This window comes from Geospiza fortis, unplaced genomic scaffold (assembly GCF_000277835.1).
Source record: "Geospiza fortis unplaced genomic scaffold, GeoFor_1.0 scaffold403, whole genome shotgun sequence".
In the NCBI taxonomy this organism is placed as follows: Eukaryota; Metazoa; Chordata; class Aves; order Passeriformes; family Thraupidae; genus Geospiza; species Geospiza fortis.
In genome coordinates this window covers 2,228,991-2,238,546 of record NW_005054336.1, presented here as the reverse complement: position 1 = coordinate 2,238,546, position 9,556 = coordinate 2,228,991, and the positions used below count along the sequence as shown (strand labels likewise).

Sequence of the window (9,556 nt, the reverse complement as noted above, 5' to 3'; positions counted from 1 at the left end):
TTCTCATAAACACCACACAGCTCCCACAGCCACACTGCAACTTCAAGCCCAAGGAATTCTGGGGAGTAACAAATTATGGAGCTGTATGGTGTTACCCATCCCTGCCATGCCAGTCCTACACCCCACTCTTTGGCTCCCTCTGCACTGCAGCAGGCAGTGGTGAACTCTCACTGCCCCTCTGGTCGAGCAGCTGTGGGGAAGAAGGGCTGAAAATGGATCTCTGCAAGCTGAGGATTCAATCTCTCCTGTCCATTGAACTGCTGGAGTCACACTGTCCTGTGCATGGAGGGTCTGGGGATCTTTGAGACATGTGTGGGAGGGAGGCAATTGGGCTGGTTGGTGCTTCTGTTCCCAGGCAGCAGATAAAAGGCAGATGATTTCCTTCCCCAAACAACTAGCATTAGGAAGAAGCTCCTTGACATGCACAAAGGGAGACCCCTGACTTTCTTAGGTTTACTCCAAGTGAACTTAGAGAGAAAATAATGAGATATTACAGTACTGTGCTTTTAAATTCAGTCTTCATTACTTCCTCTCCCAGTGCCTCTGTGTCAGATTCACTCAGTCCTGCCCAATAAATGTGTTAATAGTACCTGTCCAAGACAGTCAGTGCTAGATATGCTCCCAATTTAGTCCAAGATGTAGATTACCAGGACATTTAATTTCCTTCTATAAATGATAGTTAGTTCTTTCGGTCATTTCTAGTTCTTCAAGTGAAAGAAATAATGAGCCTCAGATTAGGATCTATGTCTAGTCCTGGAGGCTTGACTCTAGCAGAGCTCCTGCTGTCCTCAATGACTGGAAGCTTGCTGTGCATGTTAGACCTTCAGAATATGGATCAGTACACTCAAGAATGTGCAAAACTGGTACAATGTGGCAATTGATCACAAGAGGTGGATGAGAGGTATTTTCATCATTAAGGAACAGGAGCTGCCCTATTTTAATGCTTGTTGTAAGAGCTATTTTTACATCTCAGCATCTGGATAAGACATGTCTGAAAAATATGATTTTCAACCAGTGTGAAATACCCCCTTAAAATTCCTTGTGTTGGTGATGTGCACCCTCCAGGCGCCTTTGAAAATGTTGGGGAGAAATTTGACTTTATTGAAGTCAGCGAGAGTTTTACCACCAAGTTCAGTAGCACTGCATCTTGCAGCAGTCATTCTGAGTTCCCTGGTTGGCTGGGTTATTTAAAAGGTGTGGGAGGAAAAAGGCTGTCTACACCCAATTTTTCCACCAACAAGATCACTACTGACTTATTCTCCATTTAAGCCATACAAAGGTGTCACAACTCCATAAAATGCATGTGTTCATACATTATTCCTAACTGTCTTCATATTATATATTGTATACAACAGAGTAGGTTTTAATTTGCCTTTTCTATATTATTCAAATGATTTAATTTCATTAAGGGGAAATAATAAATAAAATAAAAGATCTTTTATTATAGGAAGGTGTCTGTAATAGTCTACCCCAACAGTCCAAATCACCACACCTTGTAATGGTAGTACTACTGTGTCTAGGTTATCCGTACTGTGTATGTGGTTTACATTTCCTTTTGGATTCACTGCACATTTCTACAAGATTCATTTTAATACATTGAGAAATGGTTGTTCCTTAAATGCTTATCATTAATGTACCAAATGCACTAATTATAAAATGATTAAAATAAACAATATTTTGTAGGATGACAAGCCCTGAAATGCTGCCAAATAAGAGACCTAGTGACCGTAAGTCTTTTTGACTCTGTCACACAAAATAATTGGTAAGTGCTATGCCTTCATGCTTGTAGAGGAAATAATATGAGGGGGGGGAAAACCCAACAGGTACAGGGTCAGTAATAGCAACCTCACAGAAATACTGTAACACTGCTGGCATTAATAATTAAATGTACAAGAAATCTCAATAAATATTAAGTTATATGCTAAAGAAATCTATTCCAATGTCTTTTTGCATGTGTGTGAAGACAAACTGATTTGTATCAGAGAAATGGGAAATCTGTTTTAGTCAATTTTTTTTTCTAGGCAGAGCTGTAGAATTATAAAGCACAAATCTGCTTAAGTTGGTCTTTTTTACATTTATAAAGGGCCACACTTGATTTAGCAATACTATTTTTATGTGTAATGACATGGAATCATTTATTATACATTCTGCTAATCTTCAGACTTACATTTTGACAGGATTAGGAATTTATACAATATGTAGACTTTAGGATGCACATTAAGACCAAGGCACTTCAATATATTTGGTTTTTTGCAAGCTGAGACTGAGTATGTGAGAAAATCGTCTTGTGTTTCCTGCTCTCTGAACAACAAACCACAGTAATCCTTCTGATGGTAATCATACTATTTTCTGTTTAAGATCACATTTTGTTTGTACATTTATAGTGTCACTTAAAACAAAATCCAGCAGGTTTTTTTTTAGGTATCTTTTAAGAGAAGTGAATATTTTAAGAAAATGACATAGAAACTGAGTTTTCTAAAAGGTACATAGTTCCCAGTATGTATTTTATAAATATTTAAATGAAAGATGATCAGAAATGTATAAATAATTGTGTTAACACTTTAGGAATTGTTACTGTGTTCTGCAGCTCAGTAATAAGTAGATTTCCATGCTGAAGGGATTAAAGGACCTAGATTTGGTGAATGCAGAAGCTGCACTGTTTTTTTTTCCTTTTTCCTATACAGCAAGCTGCATCACTGTTTTTGATACACAGACTAGTTACATATGGTATTCCCATCTACAGAAGGTATATAATGATAATTGGCAAAATTATTTACTTAAAAAATTAATGCAGAAATTTACAACAGATTATTTTCAGACCTAGAGGAATTTATTATTCATTTGCATGAGAATGGCAATTCAGTTTGGCAATAGAAAGCTTCAACTGCATCCCTGCATTTTATTGCCTTAGGTTTGCAAACTGCTTTAACAGCCATCAGCCAAGAAATGTACATGTCATCTGCAAATCACAAATCACAGATCTTGACTCGAGTGATTGCACAGGGAGAAGTGCTGAAGGGTTCATAGTGGCCAGAACAAGACTTAAAAGTGATGTGAAATAGGGAGCAAAAAGGGCTGCAATTGCCTTGGAGCCTAAAATAGACTGAGCTTCAATGCCATGGAAAAAATCACCAGCTTCTCCATCATTTCTTTAAAGGTCAGAATTTTTGTAGGTGGATTGGGAGCGCAGTGGATTGCAGATGCGTTTAACAGCAGGGTATTTTCCGCTGCCATGACCAGTTAAGGAAGATTTTCAAAAACACATCTGCTGGTAAACAGTTTGGCCCTACTCTGGGTCAGCTGCCTTATCTGTGCTCATTGCTGCATGAATTCTTACCTGGATGAAGTCCCAAACCTCACATCAGTCAAAGTTAGGCTTTCAGTACAGTCCATTACATTTTTTAGAGAGGTAACTCTGTGGCTTTCGGTTGGTTTTATGATGCAAGTCTGCTTCTTCCCAAATGTATGGAGCACACTGGCAGGAGAGACAAAGGCTGCTCCTTCCCACTTCCTGTTCACATTTCACTCGTCAGCAGGCAGAGCACATCATGAAAGAATAAATGAAGGGAAAACAGATGACTTAAAGAGCAACAAGGACGAAGAGAGAGAATTTCTCTGTGCTGCAAAATGAGGCTGAATTCCAATATAATTTTGCATCATTTCAGACAACTAATATTATTCAGAAATTGATTTAAGAGGAATTCAAACACAAATTGCCTTCAAACTGATGTGGAAGGCAGTAAATCTATTTTCCTTTTCAATCTCTCCCACTCTGCAGGTGACTAAATGCCCTTGGTTTAAGATTTCTCTTTCTCCAGTCTGTTGTAACAGAATCTGAAATTCTGTTTGTAACTGGAGAGGTTAAAAAATGATCCTCTTTATTAAATGGATGAAGCAAATGCAATTAAATAAACAAAGATCTTTGCAGGTTCTGCTTTATGCTAGAGAGTGTCTACACTTTACACGTATTTGTATGATACTTAAATATCTCTAAGTAATTTAACTTTTCTAAATGTTTACTAGTCCATGGTGAGTGCACTGGATCCTCTTCTGGGATCAAGATATGAATTTATAAGAAGTGTAAAGTATTTAGATAGTTTCAAACATATTTCAGAGCACTTGTAACATCTGGGGAATGATTTCTACTTGGGTATTCTACTGTTAACTTCAGAGAGAGATGTAGGCAGTTTAACCAGCTGAGATTCTGTGTACCAGTGATAGCTGAGCCTGTTGCCTAATGGTTGTTATGAAGAGGGTGTTGTTTCCTTGGAGTGCCTTCCCTCCCAGCTCGACCTCTGCCACCCAAATAACACTAGGCAGAAATGAGCTTCTACATTTCTGTAAAATAATACCTCCACCAAAAGTACATGCCATGGGAAGAATTGAAAATTCTTCCTGACATACTTTCCTGGGAACTGAGACATTGGAAGAGCCTCAGAAAGCAAAATTAACTAGGCAGTGAAAACATAACAGCACTCTTAATGAAATCCTCTGCCTTGGTCATGAAAAGACATTTTGCTGGGGCAGCCTACATCTATGCAATCTCTACATCTAACTCAAGAGGCTTGCAGTTATGTCTTCCCAAATAGCTCTCATAGTGCACCTGAAAGATTTGTCTGCACATTTATTATTCTAAGGGTATGCTGTTCACACCTTGGACTTGGATTTTCAGTTTAAAAAGAACAATGCCATATTTTTGTTCAGTTTTTATCTCACCTTGTGTTCACCTCCAGTGGCAACTGCTTTTTCTACTGCAGCCCATCACGAGGTGGCTTGTAACACCAATCACAGTCAATGGGTATCTCAGAGGACCAAGCATTAGTTTTTAACATACCCAGGAAGCACTGGAGAAACAGTGGAGGAGAGAGAGAAAGTGAAGAAACCAGAGTCCACAGCCACTGATAGTTCAGCACTTAATAGGAAATTTTATTGTAACTGACTGAAGCCCTTGTCTCTATGATACAGCCCAGTTCTGCAGCTAAATCAGACTTTCCAAGTTCCCTGCCAGTTTTAAGTGTCCTGCATTTTTTAACAGATGCTGCTGCCACACTGAGGAAGAGCTGTGATTGTACATTATGATGTTCCCTCCTTTGTTTTCACTTACCCAACCTAAAGAGATTTTATTCCTCTTTTTCAAACTCCTCTGGTTTTCTGTCTTCTTAACAGAATAATACTAAATGTTGTTGCTTCTGCTTTTGTACTAAAGCTATTTGTGAGGGTCATAAACCCATAAGCCAAGGATGACTTTCTCACCTCTCTCTTACTAAGGCAAATCTCCTTTGCTTTATCTGGGCATACTCAACAGCTCTTCTCCACTGAGCTGTCATGAGGGCTGAGGGGAGTAGACAGGATGTTTCATGAGGAGGGAAAAGAACTGACCTTCTCCTTGTAGAGACAGTTTTCTCAGATGCTCTGGTTGTGACAGGGGCCTCTGCTGCACAGAATGTTCTCTGCACCTGTATAGGGAAGCAGGAACAGAGAACAGAGAACTGCATGAGCTGAAAGAGAGGATCAAAAATGTCACAGACGTGGCAAAAGAAATAGAGGTAGGGATGACCACATCCCAAAAAATTAATGGGACTGATAAGCCCTCAGTGACTTGGGAAGATGGGAACACTATGGTTTCAATAACCAGTGACTGACCATAGCCTGGTCACTGTGAAGACTTCCTGAAACTTTCAGAGTTCATAGTGTTTTCACATGTATTTTCCAATTCAATCAAATGTCTTTTTGATGAGAGAATAATACAACATGAAATCAGTCCCACTGCAAATCAGATTTGATGGCATTTGATGAACCTTTGCTTCTCTTTTCTTGTTCTTTCTCAATGTCCTTCTAGCCCAGCCAGACAATTTCCCCCCAACATTTGCTAACAAGGGAAAGCAGTTCATTTCATTATTTCTTGTTCCTGGTTTAAACTAGATGGTTCCAAAATTATAACATTATCAATACCATTATCAGTTGGCGACTCCTCTGTGGTTGAAGAAGGACAGAAGTGAGAGGGCAACCCATAAGAAAGTCTGTCATTACTGGGAAAAACAGATGGATGAAATGTCTACATTTGCTCCTCTTTACTTCTTTCCCTTTCAACAATTATCTAAGGCAGCTACTGAGACCTAACTACTAAGGATCCATGCAAATATCTACTGTGCTTGTCTGATCAATGATTCAATAGGCAAAGAGGGGCCTTTTTTCCATGCTCATCTTTGATTTCTGCACAGAACTATGCTAAGCTTGTGTTTCTCAGATGAAAGCAAGTGGTACAGTTTATGCTAAAATGACAAAACAATTTGAAAGCGAATGTGTATAACGGAGAGAAGAACTTAAGCGCATGGTTGACATTATTACGTTTATTTCTCAGTGAGACCTGTCTTTTCATGACACTAATCAAAAAACTGGGTCACCTCACAATGGTAATTTCCTAGGAATCTTGAAATTCATGAGTCAATTTGATCCCTTTTTAGCTGAACATTCACTAAGCACAGTGAGCCTGGTGGAGCTCAGCTAGCTCATCAGACTTGTCATCGACTATATGTGAAGAGTTTATATCCTTAATGGGATCAAAGGTTTTACCAGTGATCCTTCGTAAATGTAAACAGATGAAATATTTTTCTATCAGCATTGATTCCACACCTGACATTTCTTCTGTTGATCAGTTAATGGTTATTGTCCATTATAAAATCAGAGACAAGGAAGGTTTATTACTTTCTTAACAACTAAGAACCATGCCAAAGAACACCCCCTACCCTTCCTCTGTTTGAATCCATCTTGCTACAGCTGAATATTAATAACATCATTTGCCATTGCCAAGGACAGATTTAATGTGATGCTAGTCTGGACATCATGAGGAACTTTTCAAAATATTGCATGGTGTTTTAAAATGCAGATCTCCCTTTAAAGTCAAATAGAAGTCAGTCAGCTAAAATCCTGGAGATCCTTCAGAAATTTAGAAGCAGAAAGGTCTCCAGACAAGGATTTGTGAAATTAAAGCGTCGGTAGGGAGTGCCATGCACTTAGCCATTTTTTGTCAACACAAAATTATGCTCTTCTTCGTGTCTTTTAGTGTTAATTCTGAATATTCCCCTGCAGATCTATGAAACTGCTAATATTCCTGCGAATATGACACAATTCTGAAACATGCTACAGCTATCAATGAATTAAGGCTCATCAGATTTTTCAGCTGTGCAATATTACCCTTGTTTAGCATAAGGAGGAACAAAATGATGAAAGTGACTTGTCTACAGTATTACAAAATTACAGCAGTGCAGAAAAAGAATCCCATTCAGTGAATTATTTTAGGGGACAGGGTGAAGCTTTCAGAAAGAACCAGTTCTAGAAAGAAATCATACTGTAATTGGATACAGTTAAATTGCAATAACAAGGAAAAAAGAATGTTTCAAACCCTATAAAAACAAAGGAAAAATATCTTGTTTAAAGTCAGATAGAATTTTTAATTCAACCTCAAGTGAAGGGTTTTCTTAGGAAATTTTGATTCATCAAAAAAATAAAACCACTCTGAAGTGCACAAATTACCTGCTGCAAGAGTGATCAAACCTGGAAACATGGCAAACAATATCAATTTAAAAAGAAGAAAGGACATTTCAACCCAGATAGAATCAGACCAGTTTCTCCAGGCAGAGCATCAGTAACTCAGTCAGGTTCACGCGAGTCAGTCATAGCCACAAATGTAGAAGTGAGCCCCTGGGCTTAATATGCAATATGGAGTTGATCCCTTGTCCCTAAATCAGCATCAGCACTGACAGCTGGATTACCAGGAGTATGTCTGCACAGCACAGTGCAGGCTTGGAGACACTGCAAGAGCCCTGACCCAGGGCTGGGACAGTACCAGGTAAAGCTCTCAGCTCACCGGGGCAGCCTCAGTGGGCTGGGCAGAGCAGGACCATCCAGAGACAGTGCACCTGCAGGGAGAGCCATCCCAGAGACACTGCACCTGCAGGGAGAGCCACCCAGAGATACTGCACCTGCAGACAGAGCAATCCAGAGACACTGCACCTGCAGGGAGAGCCATCCAGAGACACTGCACCTGAACTGAGAGCCATCCAGAGACACTGCACCTGCACTGAGAGCCATCCAGAGACACTGCACCTGCAGAGAGAGCCATCCAGAGACACTGCACCTGCACTGAGAGCCATCCAGAGACACTGCACCTGCAGAGAGAGCCATTCAGAGACAGTGCACCTGCAGGCAGAACCATCCAGAGACACTGCACCTGCACTGAGAGCCATCCAGAGCTAGCTGGTGGCTCTGCACAGGAGGATGTTTGGATAACTGGACCTTTCCTGAAGAAGTTATCAGCAATCCTTCAGATTGTATTCTACAGTTTGTGAGTCCTGTCATGGCTGGGCTGATGTACAGAAAAGAAAAATAAAACATAAATCAAAATGAGGCTGAGATCAACATACTGTTAGAGATCAAACTATCATTGTTAAATTTGAATTCAGAGGAAGTTAACATTCATCTGACAGAACGAATGTAAAGAAAGTAGCTCTCCCTGAAATCTGCAGTGAAGATGCTCTGCTGGCAGTCTGACTGTACAAACACTTCCTGCATGGACGGATGACTAATACCTCTGACACAGGGAGCGTTTCCCCATTTGATGAATAAACATGGACTATTGAAGGAATAGGTCTCAGCACTGAAAACCCCTCAGAGCAGACTCTGCCTTCTTCCTCAGGCACAGTGTGTCCCAATGAGTTTATGCATTAATATTAATAAACAAGGAGAAAGGTTTCGTGCTTCACCTTACCAGGTTGCTAACTGAACATATGTACCAACGTTTCATCATTAACAAGTGTCCTCCTGATGCAATGCTTTGGAACTAAAAGCCATAACCCAAAAAGCCTAAATGAGCAATGTTTTCCTCACTTCTGCCTTGCAAATAATAATAATATAAAATAATAAAAATAAATAATAATATAAATATTAAACTGCCTTGCAGTGTTCATGCTGCACAACTCCAGCATGTGACCCATTTCACTGAAATTATCATGTCCTTGATTACAAGATGGGAAATTTCATTTACTACTTTGGGCACATTTTCAAAACAGCAAAACTTAATTCAGTTTTACTGGGGAATTGTTTTACTGAGAAGTTACTGGACATCAAAACCTGTCCTGTTTTCTTGCCGCTCCAACTAAGTACACTAACTTGTGAGGCAGTGACACTCCTTTGTTTGCTTTCATTCTCTCAGATACAGCAAGTCAAAGCATTGCTGGGCACAAAAGATTCTATAGACATTTTTGAGTAGAAAGTCTCAGCACTAGAGCATGAGATGAGGGTCACTATCTATTCACCTCACAAAGATGTCTGAAAATAAATCAATGTTTGTGATTACTCAGACACTAACATATTCAAGGATTCATTTGCCTGATTTTAATGAGTTTCCAGTTGTTTAATGAGACACAATAAATTACAAAATTCAAGAAAAACAGACAAAATTCCACACTGAGTATTCCACTGACTGAAGTTACACCTGCAGAAGATTATGTTTGACCTTACAGTAAATAAGTTTTTACATATCTTTTTCTCCAGTCCA

General features: G+C 39.4%; 1 long non-coding RNA gene across 1 annotated transcript in view; it reads right to left on the bottom strand.

Moving 5' to 3' along the window:
* The window catches only part of LOC115947977, an 8,293-nt gene extending 3,453 nt beyond the window's left edge, over window positions 1-4,840 (bottom strand). The window contains exons 1-2 of the long non-coding RNA XR_004081831.1: window positions 4,717-4,840; window positions 3,338-3,511 (exon numbers count right to left, since the gene is read on the bottom strand). This is a non-coding gene — a long non-coding RNA (uncharacterized LOC115947977). The remainder of the gene's footprint in view (window positions 1-3,337; window positions 3,512-4,716) is intronic.
* Window positions 4,841-9,556: the final 4,716 nt, after the last annotated feature.